The sequence below is a fragment of the Lepidochelys olivacea genome (assembly GCF_965140295.1).
Source record: "Lepidochelys olivacea isolate rLepOli2 genome assembly, chromosome: 5".
Classification (NCBI taxonomy): domain Eukaryota; kingdom Metazoa; phylum Chordata; order Testudines; family Cheloniidae; genus Lepidochelys; species Lepidochelys olivacea.
Window position 1 is genome coordinate 67,254,691 of NC_140415.1, and position 22,997 is coordinate 67,277,687.

Sequence of the window (22,997 nt, forward strand, 5' to 3'; positions counted from 1 at the left end):
GATCATCAAGATGCATATGTCAGTGCTGGGAATGGTCCTTTAAACATATTTTCTACTTCAATAGGTTATTCAGGTTCTTTATCTATAGACATACAAATATGGGTATAATTAAAATAATCACTCTCATCCATCTCTGACTCAGCCTTAAATGCAAAAATATTTGCCCATTTATTTGACTGGGCAGCATCTTCCACTTTTGTTGAATAGCAGATTCGCTGCAACACCAAACATTATGAAAGTTAGTAAGGCATTGGGGTATGCATTAAACCTCTGATTGCCTAAGACGTGCTGCATACTGTGTTTCCGAACAAGGACCCTAGAAAATGGAAATTGTACATCACAGTCTTCCAGTGAAAAACACAGTGAAAAGCTGTGATACCATGTGTATATGTAAGACTGATTCAGTATCATGAGGAATATCTTTGTGTTATCTTCAGAATAATTTAAAAGCTCTGCATATCCTATATGTGGTACAAAAGTATCTGTAGCCAAGCGAAGATTCACCGGTGTGGTGATTCCTGGTGGTTGTCCCGGAATTAGCTTGATTCCAGCCCAGAGCGCCCTCTGCAGGCTGGTGGCTCACCAGCCTCAGTCCCCTATGTCCCTCTTGGACCCCAGTACCCTACCCAGCAGTTCCCCCACTCTCTGGATCTCCCCTCCCACAGGAACCCCCAGCCCTCTAAGCCCACCTTGTCTCAGTGGCTACTCCCAGTCATCATCTAGTCCCTGTTCATTGGGGAAGACTGCAGTGTAATGGCCACTCCTAATTGGCAATGGCGGGTTGGATCTGCTGCCTTAGCCTGACCACAGACTGTACCTCTGCAGCCCAGTACCTTCTTTAGGCCTTGCACAAGGCCTGCAGCCTGGGGTTTTACCAGGCTGGAGCTCCCCAGCTCCCTTGCCCTATTCCCCAGCACTGCTCTACCACAGGTACCCATCTCTGCCAGGCAGCCAGATCCTTCTTTCTCAAGAGCTAGAGAGAGACTCACTCTGCCTTCTGGCCCTGCAGCTCTTTTATAGGGCCCAGCTGGGCCCTGATTGACTCCCTCCCATCCTTTTCCTATTGGCTCCCCAGGGCAGCCCTTTCCAGGGCTATTTTTAACCCCTTCAAGGCTGGAGCAGGGTGACCACCCCACTACAATATCCCATGGAATCTGAGCAAATTCTTGGTAACACATTGCAACCTTGCTTGTAAGACTGGAATACATCCAGAAGTACATGGAATACATATGAACTATTAACATAAGGGTTACCAGGCAGTGGTTTCTTTATTAATTATTAGTTATTATTGTTATTCAAAAATATAATTGGTGTGTTTTTGTAATACCCAGAAGGCACTCTAATAGTTATCTATCCAAACACCCATTCCAAAACTGCTAACTACCTTAATATTATTTGCTATTTTCTGAAGTACAAAGACATTGACAGCACTATCCTTGAGTAATGCAGCTATGCTTCTGGAAAACTAAAGTTTTAGTCCTTGTAATTGAAGGGTTATACTGCATATCAGAGAGGCAATGTTCTGATCTGTATTGGGATAAAGGCAAGGACTTGGGGTTCAAAGTCAAACCAGGGTTAGGTTTGAGTTGTGGATTCCTATCTAATAATGCTGTGGGCTGTTCTTGTGGGATTTCAGCCCCTAATGGTCAAAATCTCATAAAATAATCTGTTTTTCAGAATGTCCTCGACTTTAGTTTAAGTGGATCACATTTTCACAGGCACATGCCCATCTCACGCCCATAAAATGTATGCATGCACATATTGCTGAGAGAATTTTGCATTTACACACAAAAAGGGGCATTTTTGTACATAAACTGGATAATTACCTTACCAGATAGCTAGATATGCAGTTATCTGCAAGCAATGGATTACTGTGTATGACAACTGCTTTATCTATATAAAAAACCAATAAGCATATACCCTGTGTTCTGAGCTCCCACACAGAATATTATATTCATAATGGTCCAGTGGTAAGCAGCCTAACCTGGCACTAAGGAGACTGAGTCATAGAATTTAAGGCCAGAAGGGGCCACTGGATCATCAAGTCTAGCCTCCTATATATCACAAGCCAGTAACATCACCCAGCGGTTCAATTCTCTGCTCTGCTACAGACATCCTGTGTGACTTTGGGAAAGTCATGTAGGGCCAGATTTTTAAAGGTATTTAGGTGCCTAAAAAGAGCAGGTAGGGGCCTAGTCAGATTATCAAAATCACTTAGGAGCTGAACTCCCAAAGACAGAAGTAAATTCTGGAATTAAGTGTCTTGTTGGAGAATGCTCTGCCAGTAGCTTCCTCCTACACAGTGTGGGACAGTGGTTCTCAACCTATTTATCATCGATGGCTGCGTATGCAGCCCACAATGTGTTATAAGGGCCACAGGTTGAAAACCACAACATCCCTCCCCTCCAAGCCCCCCCAACCCTTATGTCCAGCACCTCCCCACCCAGGGACCTTCCACAGAGTGGGGGCAGAAGTGGATCCTTGGGCAGGGGGCTGAGTGGAAGGGACCCTGGACCTTGCCTAGGGTTGCCAAGCCGCAAGGATTGCCCTGGAGTCTCCAGGAATTAAAGATTAATCTTTAATAAAAGATTAGGTCATGTGATGAAACCTTTAGGAATGCAGAGCCCAGGTAGCAGGGCAGTAAGGCCCTGACCCCAGACCCTGACCCCATGAGGCCAGCCAGCAGCTCTAGACTCCCACCGTGGGGGTCAGTGGAACCTGAACCCCAGACCCCCGATCCCTCAGAGCTGTCTGGCAGCCCTGGACCCCATGGGACCTTGTGGGGCCAACCAGCAGTCCCGGACCCCATGGGGCTGGCCAGCAGCCCCGACCCTGGATCCCCGTCACATGGGGCTGGCCGGTGACCACGACCAAGACAAGTTGAGTAGGCCGGACTCCGCCACACCAGGAAGCCAGGAAGCCGGGAACCCAGACCCAGCTGCATGGGCCCGGCTGCCTTTTCTACACAGCTGGGCCGCAGCTATGTGCTAATTGGGCCATGGTGGCCGTGGGTGGAGAACCACTGGTGTGGAAGATCCAGCTTGAGAACTTCCGCTGATCTCTACTGTGGCAGGATAATAGTTGCATTCAGACACTTTTAGGTGCCTGTCTTTGAAAACTTGGCCCATTGCAATCTTAGGGCAAATCCTGAGGTGGTAACAGAGTCATAAGAATATTTCATAAGGAATGATTATTTATTTGATGATTTTAGCTATAAAAATAAATCAGAAAATGTGGACACATTTTACAGGTTTGCAAAGGATTTAGAAACATCTGTGATGCTCACAAAATTAGACTCCATTGATTTCATCCCTCTTGAGTGATACTGCAAAACTTTGCTACCTTACAATTTTTTACACAAAATTCAGTGAAAATGTTCTTTTGCACATATGCGCGCACACACACAGAGTAAAATGAAAATCCCAAGTTTTTAGAAACAATGTTCCTAGTCAGGTCCCAAGACCTTCCCCCTTTTTAATGTCTGAATCAGTGTAACACGTAGTGTAGACACAGTAAACAAAGTCTTGCATTGTTGTAGGTTCCATCATGATTCTTTTACGTGCAACAGACCCACTCAATTCAACTTAGTGTTTTAGATGAGACAGGTGAACTCTAGAAATAATTTTATGTACAGTAGTAAATGATCTGAAAATCAAACAAATCTTGGCCACACTTTCAAAAGCTTAGCCATCTGAAGGGAAAACATAAGCTATGATAAGTTTCAGTCATAGTTCAATTACTGTAGATATCAAGATAGGCCAGGTAGGAGCTTAAAAAGAAATACACCAAGTTCAGAAAAAGTTTCAAGGAGTCAATTGAGGCTTCTGACAAGCAATTAATGGTCCAGATAGAGATTCAAAATCAAATAAAGCAGACTCAGTGACAGACAATAAAGGCTTAATAAAGGCTTAGCTATCCATGCAGCAGCTAATTGACCAGATTTATTCCAAAAATAAGACAATCCTATGCTTACATCAAATAATTAGATGAAACTGTTAAACCAATTGGATCAGAATAAAGAAGCAGCAGAAAATGAAATTTGCAAATATCAAGATGAAATGCAGTGATTGCCAAGAGACACTTGAGAAATGTGAAGAACTAAAGTGAAAAAAAGGAGGTGTCGGGGTCAATCATTCTTAGGCTAAACTGAATGTCCTTCAACAAAGGCCTCAAACAATTAGGAATTCTCACTTGAGAAAAGTGGGAGACAGTTTGCAGCAAATAACAATATGCCATTGTCATTGCACTACTGTACTTAAATACAAAGCATAAACCATACTGGGAAAAAATAGCACTGGATCCTTTTTTCTCTTCAGCTGTTTTAGTTGATATTTTGCTGATAGAAAGTACTGATAGCAGAAGAGCTGCAGACTGGTATCATAACTGTAACACTCAGTCATGTTATGTAGGGGAGTTGGATTATTGTGTACGAAGACCTAAATTAACAATAATTTCTTGTTAAAAGTTCCCTATGTTGAAAAAAAATTAATTTAAAATTGAGATGGCTGAACTCGTTTAGTGAACTTCTGGTATACTTCAGCTAGGTGCAGTGCAGACAAACAATGACAAAACATTTTGAGTCAATAATACATTCCTTCAAGGTTCCTATGATTCACAGAATTCATGGATCTATTTCTATATTTTTACCATTAGTTTTCTTTATACACACACAAGTGGCAAGGTGCCATGGGGTTATGAGGTATCACAAGTTTTAAGTCTTGTTTACCACTGAAAGAAAGTGGAGAATGAATGGATTAACAGCTGAAAGGTTTCATATTTCTCCTTTTGTCTCCCTCATTAGTCCAACGTTTAATCATTTGTGTCCACATTTCCAATTTTTGAAATTGAGATGATTTATGACTAGTTTGATATAATTGTAAACATAGTTTTAAAATAAATCACTGGAGAATTGAGCCTTAATTCAAAGACATTACCAATGCTCAATGATTAACCTTTATCAACCAGAAGCCTTCCACTGTACATTATCCATTTTATGACCAAGTTTTTGAGTGTAGTTACATCATAGATGATACGGTTCTCAAAATGTATTCAATTACTATCTAATTTTTAAGTTATTTATAATGCATATGTCATAGCTTTAGTGCTTATCAATTATTAAGGGCCATCAGAGAGCTTGGCAAAATGCAGGCAAAGAGGAAGTTTTAACCCCATGCAATGCAGTATGGATAAAGCGATATATACATAACAGGTCCAGCCTTTAAATGCAGAGTTTATTTATTTGTTTTTAAATATATATGTGCATATGACAGCCCTCATGGAAATTAGAGCATGTTTAAGGCCCTGCTTAACATGCAATATTGTGGAAATTGTGGATTCCACAATATTAGGCTTCAACTGCCATTTTGACAGCAGAAGCCCTCCCATGTTCAGACAGTTGGAGCCCCCCTTGTCATCCCTAGGCTGGCAATTTTCCATGGCTTGTCCACAGCTCAGATGCATTTTTTTGACAATCATCCCACAATTCAAGTAGGGCCTTACCCATGTTATACCATGAGTGCAAGTCACAGATTTATAGAGGTTAGAGATGGACAAAGCCTAAGGTCATCTCAACTATCTTCCTGATAGTTCACAATTGTTTCCTTCTGCATACAAACAAATTATTTTTTTTCAGTTTAGTTTTAAATATCTCCATCATCAGATGACCACTCACTGTCTTATGTTGCTCCTTTGGTCATGCCTTCTACTTTTTTCGTTGGCCATGTTTCCTGTCCACTGAAGGATAAAACATTATTTCCCTCACTTAGTAGAAGATAAGGAGGGACTGGGGATTTCTGAGGGAATCTGACAACACCAACACTGAGAAAAAAATGCAAAGAGTAATGTCAGGCTAAAGGGATATGGAAAGACATTTTCTTTCTAGTAGAACCATCAAATTTCCACGCAGTTTTGTTCATTTCAGGAAAGAAAGAATAAAAGGCCTGGGGAAATGCTCTTAAAATCTCTGCTTGAACATGGAGGGAAGTGATAGTGAGAGCAGTGATCCTTCAGCTTTCTCTGTCCCTCCATTTTCATCTGGCAACAATGAAAACAGCAATATGATAATACCAAATATTTAGCCAAATTCTCCTTTTAGTTAAACTGGTTCAATTCTATTGGCTTTAATAGGCCTGGTGCAAGCCAAGTGAAGTCAACAGAGTAGCACCTGTGTAACAAAGTGGAGAAGTTAGCCAATGTGTTTGATTTGAGCAGTTGGAATATGAACAAGAGGCTGCTAGCCAGCTCTCTAACTCCACATTCTACAGGCCATTATCCTCTGATCCCACTGAGGATTACCAAACTACACCATCTGCTCAAGAAACTCCCTGAAAAAGCACAGGAACAGATCTGTACAGACACATGCTTAGAACCCCGACCAGGGGTATTCTATTTGCTACCCTAGATCCATAAACCTGGAAATCTTGGATGCCCCATCACCTCAGGCATTTGCACCCTAACAGCAGGATTGTCTGGCTATGTGGACTCTCTCCTCAGGCCCTACGTGACCAGCACTCCCAGCTATCTTCGAGACACCACTGACTTCCTGAGGAAACTACAATCCATCAGTGATCTTCCAGAAAACATCATCCTGGCCACTATGGATGTAGAAGCCCTCTACACCAACATTCCACACAATGATGGACTACAAGCTATCAGGAACAGTATCCCCGATAATGTCACGGCAAACCCAGTGGCTGAACTTTGTGACTTTGTCCTTACCCATAACTATTTTACATTTGGGGACAATGTATACCTTCAGGTCAGCGGCATTGCTATGGGTACCCGCATGGCCCCACAGTATGCCAACATTTTTATGGCTGACTTAGAACAATGCTTCCTTAGCTCTCAAATGCTAATGCCCCTATTCTACTTGTGCTACATTGATGACATCTTCATCATCTGGACCCATGGAAAAGAAGCCCTTGAGGAATTCCACCATGATTTCAACAATTTCCATCCCACCATCAACCTCAGCCTGGACCAATCCACACAAGCGGTCCATTTCCTGGATACTACTGTGCTAATAAGTGATGGTCAAATAAACACCACCCTATACCGGAAACCTACTGACCACTATACTTACCTACATGCCTCCAGCTTCCATCCAGGACACACTACACGATCCATTGTCTACAGCCAAGCTCTACGATACAACCACATTTGCTCTAATCCCTCAGACAGAGACAAACACCTACAAGATCTCTATCAAGCATTCTTAAAACTATAATACCCAGCTGCTGAAGTGAAAAAACAGATTGATAGAGCCAGAAGAGCACTCAGAAGTTACCTACTACAGGACAGGCCCAACAAAGAAAATAACAGAAAGCCACTAGCCGTCACCTTCAGCCCCCAACTAAAACCTGTCCAGCGCATCATCAAAGATCTACAACCTATCCTGAAAAATGATCCCTGACTCTCATAGATCTTGGGAGACAGACCAGTCCTCGCTTACAGACAGTCCCCGAACCTGAAGCAAATACTCACCAGCAACCAGACACCACACAACAAAAACACTAACCCAGGAACCTATCCTTGCAACAAAGCCCGATGCCCACTCTGTCCACATATCTATTCAAGTGACACCATCATAGGACCTAATCAGATCAGCCATGCCATCAGGGCTCATTCACCTGCACATCTACCAATATGATATATGCCATCATGTGCCAACAATGCCCCTCTGCCATGTACATTGGCCAAACTGGACAGTCTCTACACAAAAGAATAAATGGACACAAATCTGACATCGGGAATCATAACATTCAAAAACCAGTAGGAGAACACTTCAACCTCTCTGGTCACTCAGTAACAGACTTAAAGGTGGCAATTTTGCAACAGAAAAGCTTCAAAAACAGACTCCAATGAGAAACTGCTGAACTGGAATTAATTTGCAAACTAGATACTGTTAACCTGGGCTTGAATAAAGACTGGGAGTTGCTGGGTCATTACACAAATTGAATCTATTTCCCCATGTTAAGTATCCTCACACCTTCTTTTCAACTGTCTAAATGGGCCATCTTGATTATCACTACAAAAGGTTTTTCTCCTGCTGATAACAGCTCATCTTAATTAATTAGCCTCTTAGAGTTGGTATGGCAACTTCCACCTTTTCATGTTCTCTGTATGTATATATATCTTCTTACTATATTTTCCATTCTATTCATCTGATGAAGTTGGCTGTAGCCCACGAAAGCTTATGCTCAAATAAATGTGTTAGTCTCTAAGGTGCCACAAGTACTCCTGTTCTTTTTGCGGATACAGACTAACACGCTTGCTACTCTGAAACCTGGATTATGGCAGATGCAGTAGCACTGAGGCAAAGGCAAAGACAGAAAGTGAAGTCACAGCTGGCATTATACCATCTTTTTCTCCCACTTCTCAATATTTTGCTAATTTCCTTCTATGGCCTGTCTTTTTCCAGACAGGCAGTGATGGTGTTACAGCCACATTGCACAAATCCTCAAATCAATAAGCAAGTCAGTGTTATTGGTCACTTCTGCTTACTTAAGCCCCTTTGTTACTGCTGGTATGTGCTATGAGAAGATTAATTGCTAGTGCCATAGTTGACGACTGGGCAAACTTGGATTTTGAAAGCCAAGTAGTCAAAGCCCAAACAGTGGTGCAGCTGCTTCTGCTGGAACAGGAGAAAGAATAAAATAAATATATGAGGGTGTCAAACCATTAAAATAATTAATCACAATTAATCATGAGATTTAAAAAATAGTTGTGATTACTTGCAGTTTTAATCTCATTGTTAAACAAAAACAGAATAGCACTTATTTAAGTATTTTTGGGTGTTACTTGCTTCTGTGCTGCTGCTGCTGCGGCTCCTGGTGCCTGGCTCTTGTTGCGGCTCAAGGCAGGCTCTGTGGTGTCGCACAGGGGCTGTATCTTACCAGAGCCCATGGCAATCCCGCAGCCCTCTGGCCACTCCTGGCTCACCAGGGGCACCATTTCAGATTCTGGTTTTGTGTAAGAGAGTGTGCGTGTGTTCATTAAAAAAAAAACTTTAATTTGTTTTGAGTTAATCACATGCGTTAACTGCGATTGACAGCCAAAAAATATTAAGTAATTTGGGTAATAACAATTTGAAAATGACTATTGTCATTATGTTATGGCTTGTAAGATATGTTTTTATGGTTGAAGACACCGCAGTGTCTTATAAATTCTGCAGCATAAAAGGTAAAGTTGGCTAATATAATTTAAATCTGTTTTAAGCCCCTATCAATTCGTCTATCCTTAAATCTGATTGGTCTAAATGAAAAAAAAAATTCTAGCTTTCTATCTAACAGAAGGATAGATAAGCCCCTCTTTTGGATACCAATTCAGTTATAGTTGTAGCCAAAGGAAGGATTTATTTTGATTTCAGTCAGAGCTGGATCAGACCCTTACTATGCAAACTTGCTATTACATTTATATAGCAATATTTTTAATCTGAGATACAAAGTCTGAGGCATGAAGTGAATCAAATGTTCATGGTGATCAGCAAACTTTTCCCACTGTTCATGACCGACACGTGCATGGTAAAAGGTCAGCCTCACTTTCTTTGAAATGAAATAGGGATTCAGAAAGTAAGTTAATGTTAATGATTATTTGCAGACTATTCTCTGAATATTTGATATATACTGAGGGGAATTGGGTTAAATCACCATCCTTTCTTTTTCTTTATGTAAAACACTGTCCTTTCTGTTTGAAGACATAATGACATATTGTATTATCCTGTTACTTCGGAAAATATTATGAAATATTTAGCAAAGCTTTCTGTTTGGGGAAAAAATCCTAAGGCTTATTTCTACATACCTTCATCAGACTTGTTTCATTCCACCAGGTTATTTTTTCATCATGTAGCCCACAGTGATAGAGCATCACTTTTGGTTCATATATTTTAATCTACATGTATCAATGTATAATTAATATGGGATTCAAATTTTAAATTATAACTTGTTGATTTAAGCTTTTACTTACTTCTTGTTATTTAATATTTAAGTATAAAATTGGCTATGGTGGGATCACATTTCTCCACAGATACAAGTTAGTGACATAATTCATAAAGAGAAAAAAAAAGTAGTTTTACAAGAACATGTAGAGTGAAATCTTGGCTCTGTTGAAGTTAGTGGCAAAACTCCCATTGATTTTAATAGGGTCAATATTTCACCCATAGTGCAGGAGGTATCAAATCAGGTTTGGTAGGTAAAGGGTATGTCTACACTACGAAATTAGGTCGAATTTATAGAAGTCGGTTTTTTAGAAATCGGTTTTATATATTCGAGTGTGTGTGTCCCCACAGAAAATGCTCTAAGTGCATTAAGTGCATTAACTCGGCGAAGCGCTTCCACAGTACCGAGGCAAGCGTCGACTTCCGGAGCGTTGCACTGTGGGTAGCTATCCCACAGTTCCCGCAGTCTCCTCTGCCCACTGGAATTCTGGGTTGAGATCCCAATGCCTGATGGGGCTAAAACATTGTCGCAGGTGGTTCTGGGTACGTATCGTCAGGCCCTCCCTCCCTCCGTGTTGCCTCCCTCCCTCCGTGAAAGCAAGGGCAGACAATCATTTCGCGCCTTTTTTCATGAGTTACCTGTGCAGACGCCATACCACGGCAAGCATGGAGCCAGCTCAGGTAACCGTCACCCTATGTCTCCTGGGTGCTGGCAGACGTGGTACGGCTTTGCTGCACAGTAGCAGCAACCCATTGCCTTCTGGCAGCAGATGGTGCAATACGATTGGTAGTCGTCCTCGTCGTGTCCGAGGTGCTCCTGGCCACGTCGGCTGGGAGCGCCTGGGCAGACATGGGCGCAGGGACTAAATTTGGAGTGACTTGACCAGGTCATTCTCTTTAGTCCTGCAGTCCTATTGAACCGTCTTATGGTGAGTGGGCAGGCGATACGGACTGCTAGCAGTCGTACTGTACCATCTTCTGCCAGGCAGGCAAGAGATGAGGATTGCTAGCAGTCATATTGTACCATCTTATGCCAGGCAGGCAAGAGATGAAGATGGCTAGCAGTCGTACTGTACCATCTTCTGCCGAGCAGCCATGAGATGTGGATGGCATGCAGTCCTTCTGCACCGTCTGCTGCCAGCCAAAGATGTAAAAGATAGATGGAGTGGGTCAGAACAAGAAATAGACCAGATTTGTTTTGTACTCATTTGCCTCCTCCCCTGTCTAGATCACACTGCAGTCACTCACAGAGAAGGTGCAGCGAGGTAAATCTAGCCATGTATCAATCAGAGGCCAGGCTAACCTCCTTGTTCCAATAACAACGATAACTTAGGTGCACCATTTCTTATTGGAACCCTCCGTGCAGTCCTGCCTGAAATACTCCTTGATGTACAGGCACACCCTTTGTTGATTTTAGCTCCCTGAAGCCAACCCTGTAAGCCGTGTCGTCAGTCGCCCCTCCCTCCGTCAGAGCAACGGCAGACAATCGTTCCGCGCCTTTTTTCTGTGCGGACGCCATACCAAGGCAAGCATGGAGGCCGCTGAGCTCATTTTGGCAATTAGGAGCACATTAACCACCACACGCATTATCCAGCAGTATATGCAGCACCAGAACATGGCAACGCGATACCGGGCGAGGAGGCGACGTCAGCGCGGTCCCGTGAGTGATCAGGACATGGACACAGATTTCTCTGAAAGCATGGGCCCTGACAATGCATGCATCATGGTGCTAATGGGGCAGGTTCATGCTGTGGAACGCCGATTCTGGGCTCGGGAAACAAGCACAGACTGGTGGGACCGCATAGTGTTGCAGGTCTGGGACGATTCCCAGTGGCTGCGAAACTTTCGCATGCGTAAGGGCACTTTCATGGAACTTTGTGACTTGCTTTCCCCTGCCCTGAAGCGCATGAATACCAAGATGAGAGCAGCCCTCACAGTTGAGAAGCGAGTGGCGATAGCCCTGTGGAAGCTTGCAACGCCAGACAGCTACCGGTCAGTTGGGAATCAATTTGGAGTGGGCAAATCTACTGTGGGGGCTGCTGTGATGCAAGTAGCTCACGCAATCAAAGATCTGCTGATATCAAGGGTAGTGACCCTGGGAAATGTGCAGGACATAGTGGATGGCTTTGCTGCAATGGGATTCCCTAACTGTGGTGGGGCTATAGATGGAACCCATATCCCTATCTTGGCACCGGAGCACCAAGCCGCCGAGTACATAAACCGCAAGGGGTACTTTTCGATAGTGCTGCAAGCTCTGGTGGATCACAAGGGACGTTTCACCAACATCAACGTGGGATGGCCGGGAAAGGTGCATGATGCTCGCATCTTCAGGAACTCTGGTCTGTTTCAAAAGCTGCAGGAAGGGACTTTATTCCCAGACCAGAAAATAACTGTTGGGGATGTTGAAATGCCTATATGTATCCTTGGGGACCCAGCCTACCCCTTAATGCCATGGCTCATGAAGCCGTACACAGGCAGCCTGGACAGTAATCAGGAGCTGTTCAACTACAGGCTGAGCAAGTGCAGAATGGTGGTAGAATGTGCATTTGGACGTTTAAAGGCGCGCTGGCGCAGTTTACTGACTCGCTTAGACCTCAGAGAAACCAATATTCCCACTGTTATTACTGCTTGCTGTGTGCTCCACAATATCTGTGAGAGTAAGGGGGAGACGTTTATGGCGGGGTGGGAGGCTGAGGCAAATCGCCTAGCTGCTGGTTACGCGCAGCCAGACACCAGGGCGGTTAGAAGAGCACAGGAGGGTGTGGTACGCATCAGAGAAGCTTTGAAAACCAGTTTCATGACTGGCCAGGCTACGGTGTGAAAGTTCTGTTTGTTTCTCCTTGATGAAACCCCCCGCCCCTTGGTTCACTCTACTTCCCTGTAAGCTAACCACCCTCCCCTCCTCCCTTTAATCATTGCTTGCAGAGGCAATAAAGTCATTGCTGCTTCACAGTCATGCATTCGTTATTCATTCATCACACAAATAGGGAGATGACTACCAAGGTATCCCAGGAAGGGGTGGTGGAGGAGGGAAGGAAAATGCCACACAGCACTTTAAGCACAGCACTTTAAAAGTTTACAACTTTAAAATTTATTGAATGACAGCCTTCTTTTTTTTGGGCAATCCTCTGTGGTGGAGTGGCTGGTTGGCCGGAGGCCCCCCCACCGCGTTCTTGGGCGTCTGGGTGTGGAGGCTATGGAACTTGGGGAGGAGGGCGGTTGGTTACAGAGGGGCAGCAGTGGCAGTCTGTGCTCCAGCTGCCTTTGCTGCAGCTCAACCATACACTGGAGCATACTGGTTTGGTCCTGCAGCAGCCTCAGCATTGAATCCTGCCTACTCTCATCACGCTGCCGCCACATTTGAGCTTCAGCCCTGTCTTCAGCCCGCCACTTACTCTCTTCAGCCCGCCACTTACTCTCTTCAGCCCTCCACCTCTCCTCCCGGTCATTTTGTGCTTTCCTGCACTCTGACATTATTTGCCTCCACGCATTCGTCTGTGCTCTGTCAGTGTGGGAGGACAGCATGAGCTCAGAGAACATTTCATCGCAAGTGCGTTTTTTTTTCTTTCTAAGCTTCACTAGCCTCTGGGAAGGAGAAGATCCTGTGATCATTGAAACACATGCAGCTGGTGGAGAAAAAAAAAGGGACAGCAGTATTTAAAAAGACACATTTTATAAAACAGTCACTACACTCTTTCAGGGTAAACCTTGCTGTTAACATTACATACATAGCACATGTGCTTTCGTTACAAGGTCGCATTTTGCCTCCTCCCACCGCGTGACTACCCCCTCAACCTTCCCCCCTTCCTGTGGCAAACAGCGGGGAACATTTCTGTTTAGCCACAGGCAAACAGCCCAGCAGGAATGGGCTCCTCTGAGTGTCCCCTGAAGAAAAGCACTCTATTTCAACCAGGTGACCATGAATTATATCTCACTCTCCTGAGGATAACACAGAGAGATAAAGAACGGCTTTTGGTTGAATGCCAGCAAACATACACTGCAATGCTTTGTTCTACAGTGATTCCCAAGCACGTGTTACTGGCCTGGAGTGGTAAAGTGTCCTACCATGAAGGACGCAATAAGGCTGCCCTCCCCAGAAACCTTTTGCAAAGGCTTTAGGACTACATCTAGGAGAACCGCAAATGCCAGGGCAAAGTAATCCTTTCACATGCTTGCTTTTAAACCATGTATAGCATTTTAAAAGGTACACTCACCAGAGGTCCCTTCTCCGCCTGCTGGGTCCAGGAGACAGCCTTGGGTGGGTTCGGGGGGTACTGGCTCCAGGTCTAGGGTGAGAAACAGTTCCTGGCTGTTGGGAAAACCGGTTTCTCCGCTTGCTTGCTGTGAGCTATCTACAACCTCCTCCTCATCATCATCTTCTTCGTCCCCAAAACCTACTTCCGTATTGCCTCCATCTCCATTGAAGGAGTCAAACAACACGGCTGGGGTAGTGGTGGCTGAACCCCCTAAAATGGCATGCAGCTCATCATAGAAGTGGCATGTTTGGGGCTCTGACCCAGAGCGGCTGTTCACCTCTCTGGTTTTCTGGTAGGCTTGCCTCAGCTCCTTCAGTTTCACGCGGCACTGCTTCGGGTCCCTGTTATGGCCTCTGTCCTTCATGCCCTGGGAGATTTTGACAAAGGTTTTGGCATTTCGAAAACTGGAACGGAGTTCTGATAACACGGATTCCTCTCCCCAAACAGCGATCAGATCCCGTACCTCCCGTTCGGTCCATGCTGGAGCTCTTTTGCGATTCTGGGACTCCATCATGGTCACCTGTGCTGATGAGCTCTGCATGGTCACCTGCAGCTTGCCACGCTGGCCAAACAGGAAATGAGATTCAAAAGTTCGCGGTTCTTTTCCTGTCTACCTGGCCAGTGCATCTGAGTTGAGAGTGCTGTCCAGAGCGGTCAGAATGGAGCACTCTGGGATAGCTCCCGGAGGCCAATACCATCGAATTGTGTCCACAGTACCCCAAATTCGAGCCGGCAACGTCGATTTAAGCGCTAATCCACTTGTCAGGCGTGGAGTAAGGAAATCGATTTTAAGAGCCCTTTAAGTCGAAATAAAGGGCTTCATTGTGTGGACGGGTGCAGGTTTAAATCGATTTAACGCTGCTAAATTCGACCTAAAGTCCTAGTGTAGACCAGGGCTAAGAATTTCACAATTAGGTCTAATGGTTAAAGCCCCAATTCAGCAAGTTACTTAAGCATCTGTCTAAAATTAAGCATATGAGTAGTTCCCACTGAATTGGAACCTAAGAATCTCCACTCTCTGGGTCAGATCCTCAGCTGGTGAAAATCAGCATAGTTCCCTTGAAATCAACAGAACTACTCTGATTTACACCAGCTGAGGATCTGACCTTGTGTACGTGCTGCCACCCCTTTTTTCTGTTGGCCAGATTATTTCATTTTCAGTTCTTTTAAAATATTGTATTGGCTAGCTTTTCATCTCACTATCTCATGAAAGACTCCTCATGTCAGTGTTTAATCCAATGCCCTGTTCTGGTCATGTACTATTTGTGGACATGAACTGTTTCTGGCAATATGGATTCAGCACATATTAGGGGAAAATAAAGAACAGAATTAGTTCTGGAGGATCTAGATTTTGAACCAGAAATTTCAATGTTTGGTCACTCGTATTAACATTCGTTTCATATAGGAAAGATGTCAGGAAAACATTATGGGCTTGATTCTTCTCTCATTTATACTGGTATGACATCAACGAGTACAACCCTCCACTGACTTCAATACGTATTCCTAGTTCCCACCACCTCTGCTTCTCTTACTCCCTGTCCCCTATCCCAAGCGCCACTTTAACTCAATCTCTCCCAACAAATCCTGCTCCTTCTGCCCCCGCAAACCCCCATATGCCAAAACCAGAAACTAAACTAGTCATGAAACATCCCTGCTGTAATTGAAAATCTCAACACAAGCTGGGATGGCTTAAAGAAGACTTTATAATTTTGTTGACATCAAATCTATAGTCTCATAGAAATGATAAAATAGCCTAACAGTAACCCTCAGTTTATCAAATTTCATGATGGTTATGGCAGTTCTGATTATTTTTATTGCACACCATTTACAGATATTACTAATGGATTTTCCAGAATTAAATATATAACAAACATAGCTCTTTTGCTGCAGAAGAAGTGGAAACTAGATAACTTCACCTACCAGTGCTGTGATCTGCTCTTGTTCTGCCAGTTGTGCCACCCTTACTTACAGTCAGCTGTACTTTACTGGGTGGGTAATTCTGTTAAGATCAGTGATAAAACTCATGCTGCAAGGTATTATGCAGCATAATTAAGAGTGGCAGAACCTAGCCCCAAAATGTTCAGCTGAACAATTGCCTACATTTTCTGAACAAAATTTACACCATTAATTTCTTTTGGAACTGAATCAAAACAATTTAACATTGGGGTGAAATATTTTAGTTAAGTTTTTAACAGAGGAGATACCCAATGTCAATGTTTTCCCCTCTTACTTTATATTATATTCAAAAATTAAATCAAGAATTAGTTGAAATCGTAATTAATTAACTGTAATGTGAGCCATATGGTCCATTTGTTTTATGTGAGTCAAATAACCTCCCACATGAGCAGACACTCTGTTGGATGTGTGAAAATATTTATTCCCTTGACTGTGCTCTTCCAGTATTTTCCAATCTGAAATATGGCCATCAATCAATAAATCTATGACACTTTCAATACAACACAAATCCTAAACATATTAAATGATGCAGTCTGTCTTTCTTCTTCATGTGCCCTATTTAAGATGAGAGAACCAATTTTTTGTGCTTGAACAGGAGCCTGTTTCATCATGAAGTCTTTATAGTTCTTTCACGTAAATGTGTTGTACAATGCCAACATTGTTAAGTGGTAGAAAGTGCTTTTATTCCTTTGCCCTTTTAAGTATGCCAGCAAATAGCCAACGTATGTATGCTGTATCATTTTTTTCCCTTTCAACTTTGCCGATACATTCTCCACTACAAACTTTTATACAGAATCACCTGTCTTTTGCTACAAGTTGCATAGTAACCAAGACCATCTGTTTCCTAACTATTTCTAAAATTGTCTTATTCAGGCTGAGGGATTTAGGGACCACCTCCAGGAATAAAAATTTAAATGGGTACCTCGGCTGGACCCACAAAAAATGCACATGCACTGTGTCTGTGTGTGCGTGCATGCATGAGTGTGCAAAACTGTGTGCAAGCCATGGAAATGCATAATTCAAGACCTGTTCACAAATGATAGTTTTGAATGTCTAGGAACAATAAAGAAGTGCCCGTTTTTCAAAATGTGGCCCTCAATGTGTATAATTAAAATTATACAGTAAGTATCTCTTGAGCATGCATTTAATTGAAGTTATAAACTACAGGAAAAAAATGTTAAGTTTTCCAGGGTTTATACCTAGCGGGTATTGTTTACTTTTAAGGATCTTAATCTTTGTAGTTCACAGTAGATAATAATACTTCTCACCACTGGGGAGAACAAATCAAATTTTTGAGGCACCATAAGAAATGGAACATTTCCACCTGGAATTGTTCAGGAGATTGTGATTTCATTATGAAAACCTGTTTTGATAGTAAAAATGTAATATTTTTCTTGCTAAGTTTTGCCAAGACATTTTTCTACAAATGTATCATCTGGCCCAGGATTGTTATCTTTGTTGCTGCCTATCAGCAGCACAAGTAGCTGCAGCAGCAGGAATGAATGCAGGGCATGCCTTGGAGTCAGTCTGTCCCCCAACTTTGCTATTTCCATTGCCTGAAATTGGCATATGGCTTTATTCAGTTTAAGGTTATTAGCTCTTCCAATTTCCAGTAATCTCCTCAGTCATTTCACATGTTCAATGATACTGCTGCCCCAAATTAGGTCATCAGTGTACACTTTCATGCCTATTAGATCCTCAGATAGTAGCAGATCATGCTACTTATTGTACAGTGAAATACTTCTTAAGCCAAACATATTCTGAAAGGCCGTGTTAGGAAGAAGAATCTCCCAAAGGTGTGTTAAAAGTGCAGATCTTGAAGCTCTCAGTTTCCAGGGGAATCTGCCAAAATCCAGTAGATTCATCTAATTTGCTGATGCATTTGCCTCCTGACATCTCAGAAGACAGTTCACTTCTTGTGGGCAAGTGGAAGTGTTCTCTTTTTATGTTTTTATTCAGCTCATTAGGGTTCCTACACTGCCATAATCTCCCTCCTTTTTTTCTCTACAGTTACTTGGTAGTGAAATCAATCTGTTGGTTCTATTCTCCAAACGGTACCATTTGCTATCATAAAAAGAAAAGGAGGACTAGTGGCACCTTAGAGACTAACCAATTGATTTGAGCATGAGCTTTCGTGAGCTACAGCTCACTCCATCGGATGCATGTATTGCTATCATGTTTTGCAGCTCTTCTTCTAGCTTCTTTCCTAAGACTTGTGAAACTTTTCATGTTGTACCACAGGTTCTCTTCTCGCAACTTCTCTTGTATGCTACTGGGAGGCACACATTTCCTGTGAATACATATTCATATAAGGCTACTAATACCTTTATATCTGGTTTTATATTCTCTTTCTGCATCTCAATGGTAAACATCCTCTTAATGAGACCAAGCATCTCAGATGTGTGTAAGCCCAAGATTGGTTACTTGCCTCTGTGTATCACTACAAACTCTTTTTTTAAATCATTTTCCCTTTGTATTTAAGTGTAAGTATTCACTTCCAATACTAGAATTGTTCCTCCATTATAGTCTTTCATAGACAGGTTTGACTCTTCCACTTTTATGTGCTTCTTACTTCTCTCTATTTCAGTTTCTGGTTTACTTTTACTTGTGTCCCAATGTCTATCTTGTATATCAGAGAAGTGTCATTTGTGCACATTTTATTTAGCTAATCTTTTGAATTTTCAGCATCCTCCCTTGTTCCTAAGAACAGATCTTCCTCTTTACTTGAGGAATCCCTTTCTGCACTTGATTCATGCACTTTCCTGATTTCTTTGCACATTTTAGCATTCTGGTTGGGATTATAGTTTCTACATATTTACCTGAATGTTAGGCATTCCCTATACTTGTGCTGGTTGCCACATCTCTGGCATTGTTTCCTGCTTTCCATGTTTCTCTTTTTAGACATTTAATTTCTGTGAACTTTCCCCTACTGAATTCATTATAGTACACACAGTTATATGCTCTGCTCTGTACCTTTCTCTAGGCTTTTTATTTGTCTTTTGTTTGTTCTGCTGCTTGGCTCATTCATATTCACAGAGGTTAAGGCCAGAAAGGACTGCCAGATCATCAAGTCTGACCACCTGTATATCACAGGCCACTCAGAACCCACACACTAAACCCAACATCCAAAATTAGACCAAAGTATTACAGACCATTGGAGGAAGGAGATTTAAAAAACAAAACAAAAAACAACAACAAACAAAAAGACCCACCCACCACCACCCACCAACAGTAAACAAAAACACATTGGTGAAAAAAAAATTCCTTGATGACCCCTACAAGTGGCCATCTGAAACCCTGAAGCATGAACTGTTAGGTCATTGTGTTGCCCTTTTTATTGTCTGATCCATCTTCTTTGGTAATCATTCACAGACTTTCTTATACCCCAGGACAATCTGGTCTTTCATGGCAGAGTCTTTTAATATTCCATATTCACACGACTGACTTTTTAGTTTTAAGTCTGACTAACTTCTCTATTGTTTCACCTTCATTCTGTTTTCATTCTGAACATATATCTCTCATAAGGAACTTTTTTTCTAGGTACACAATGATTATCATTTTCAACATTTCTGACAAGCTTTCCTCTTTACAACCTGCATGGAATGCACTGCATACATCTAGGCCTTCTGCACCTGCCACCGCTAAGAGAAAAATAATCTTGGGCTCATCATCCTGTTTATCTGCCCCTGTGGCTTTCATATTCAGCTCAAACTGCTGTTAGAGCTTTTCCAGGCATCTTCAGCATTTTCCCCGATTGTCAGGGCTGGTGTGAGAGTTCTGTGCAGTTGCACAGGGTCTGTTGAAGCCATTACAATGTGATCTTTCTCTCAGGGTCTGCCAGCATGCTGTGCCTTCCACTCCTGGAAATATGTAGTAACTCACTGACCAGCAGACCAATGTCAATATATACCCTTTATTACAAACAGAACTCTGTAGGAATGAGGTAACAAACTTCCTACTACTCTGTGTAGCCCTATGGTGCCATATCCTGGGCTTCCTAGTTTCTGCCCCAGTAGGAAGTGTATCCCAGGAAACCAGAATTCATCTTGAGCGTACAGGAAGTGTGGCATCTCTACACTTCCTGGAGGACATACTCTCTAGCTCACAGACTGAAGATATTCCAGGGCTATGAGTTCCAACAGGGTCCACCCCTCCACAACTTGGCTAGGACCAATGGGAGGGAGATTCCCAGGTGGCTATTGAAAGACGTCTGCTGCCCAGAACCTCCCTTTCCAGTATAATAAGCAGTCGCAGAACCACAGATTGACCTTTCAGACCCCTCAGCCTTGCAACAAATATCTACACTTGAACAATTTGGACAATGCTTCAGTCACATGACTGACCTTCCTGCTATCTGCGTTCTCCTTCTTCTCACTACTGTTCTCCCCCACCTCTTTTCCTCTCCTTTTCCCCTTTTTCATTCCAACAACACTGTCCCCCCCTTACCTCTGTCCTCTCCTCATTTCATGTCGTCATTTATAACAATCTCATTGAAGGAAAAAAATCAACATAATGAACATGACTTGTGCTAATCTTCACCTAATTACAGATCGCAGAGATAACATCATGCTACTTAGCAGTGAGCCTCTTAGCAATCAGCAGATCAGGAGTTGACATTGATGAATAATGGACATAGGGATAAAACCACTAACTCAGTGCTAAGCCTCATTCTGGTGCACATTGTACCTACCTCTGACATGTATCTGAGGTTTTTTTAATTATTAATTATTATTATTATTTTATTATTGGGCAACATTTTTGAGCTTATCCAACTTACTGAAAGCAATGGCAGTTTTTCTATGGGACTTGGATCAAGACCTTGTAACACTTATCGTTCCAATAACATACTATTGAAAGGTTTCAGAGTAACAGCCGTGTTAGTCTGTATTCGCAAAACGAAAAGGAGTACTTGTGGCACCTTAGAGACTAACCAATTTATTTGAGCACAAGCTTTCGTGAGCTACAGCTCACTTCATCGGATGCATACTGTGGAAAGTGTAGAAGATCTTTTTATACACACAAAGCATGAAAAAATACCTCCTCCCACCCCACTCTCCTGCTGGTAATAGCTTATCTAAAGTGATCACTCTCCTTACAATGTGTATGATAATCAAGGTGGGCCATTTCCAGCACAAATCCAGGGTTTAACAAGAACGTCTGAGTGGGGAGGGGGGTAGGAAAAAACAAGGGGAAATAGGCTACCTTGGATAATGACTTAGCCACTCCCAGTCTCTATTCAAGCCTAAGTTAATTGTATCCAATTTGCAAATGAATTCCAATTCAACAGTTTCTCGCTGGAGTCTGGATTTGAAGTTTTTTTGTTGTAATATCGCAACTTTCATGTCTGTAATCGCGTGACCAGAGAGATTGAAGTGTTCTCCGACTGGTTTATGAATGTTGTAATTCTTGACATCTGATTTGTGTCCATTTATTCTTTTACGTAGAAACTGTCCAGTTTGACCAATGTACATGGCAGAGGGGCATTGCTGGCACATGATGGCATATATCACATTGGTGGATGTGCAGTTGAATGAGCCTCTGACAGTGTGGCTGATGTTATTAGGCCCTGTGATGGTGTCCCCTGAATAGATATGTGGGCACAGTTGGCAATAGGCTTTGTTGCAAGGATAGGTTCCTGGGTTAGTGGTTCTGTTGTGTGGTATGTGGTTGCTGGTGAGTATTTGCTTCAGGTTGGGGGACTGTCTGTAGGCAAGGACTGGCCTGTCTCCCAAGATTTGTGAGAGTGATGGGTTGTCCTTCAGGATAGGTTGTAGATCCTTAATAATGCGTTGGAGGGGTTTTAGTTGGGGGCTGAAAGTGACGGCTAGTGGCGTTCTGTTATTTTCTTTGTTGGGCCTGTCCTGTAGTAGGAGACTTCTGGGAACTCTTCTGGCTCTATCAATCTGTTTCTTCACTTCCACAGGTGGGTATTGTAGTTGTAAGAATGCTTGATAGAGATCTTGTAGGTGTTTGTCTCTGTCTGAGGGGTTGGAGCAAATACGGTTGTATCGCAGAGCTTGCCTGTAGACGATGGATCGTGTGGTGTGGTCAGGGTGAAAGCTGGAAGTATGTAGGTAGGAATAGCGGTCAGTAGGTATAGGGTGGTGTTTATGTGACCATCATTTATTAGCACTGTAGTGTCCAGGAAGTGGATCTCTTGTGTGGACTGGACCAGGCTGAGGTTGATGGTGGGATGGAAATTGTTGAAATCATGGTGGAATTCCTCAAGGGTTTCTTTTCCATGGGTCCAGATGATGAAGATGTCATCAATATAGCGCAAGTAGAGATGGGGCGTTAGGGGACGAGAGCTGAGGAAGCGTTGTTCTAAGTCAGCCATAAAAATGTTGGCATACTGTGGGGCCATGCGGGTACCCATAGCAATGCCGCTGATCTGAAGGTATACATTGTCCCCAAATGTAAAATAGTTATGGGTAAGGACAAAGTGACAAAGTTCAGCCACCAGGTTAGCCGTGACATTATCGGGGATAGTGTTCTTGATGGCTTGTAGTTCATCTTTGTGTGGAATGTTGGTGTAGAGGGCTTCTACATCCATAGTGGCCAGGATGGTGTTATCAGGAAGATCACCGATGGATTGTAGTTTCCTCAGGTAGTCAGTGGTGTCTCAAAGGTAGCTGGGATTGCTGGTAGCGTAGGGCCTGAGGAGGGAGTCTACATAGCCAGACAATCCTCCTGTCAGGGTGCCAATGCCTGAGATGATGGGGCACCCAGGATTTCCAGGTTTATGGATCTTGCGTAATAGATAGACTATCCCAGGTCGGGGTTCTAGGGGTGTGTCTGTGCGGATTTGATCTTGTGCTTTTTCAGGGAGTTTCTTGGGCAAATGCTGTAGT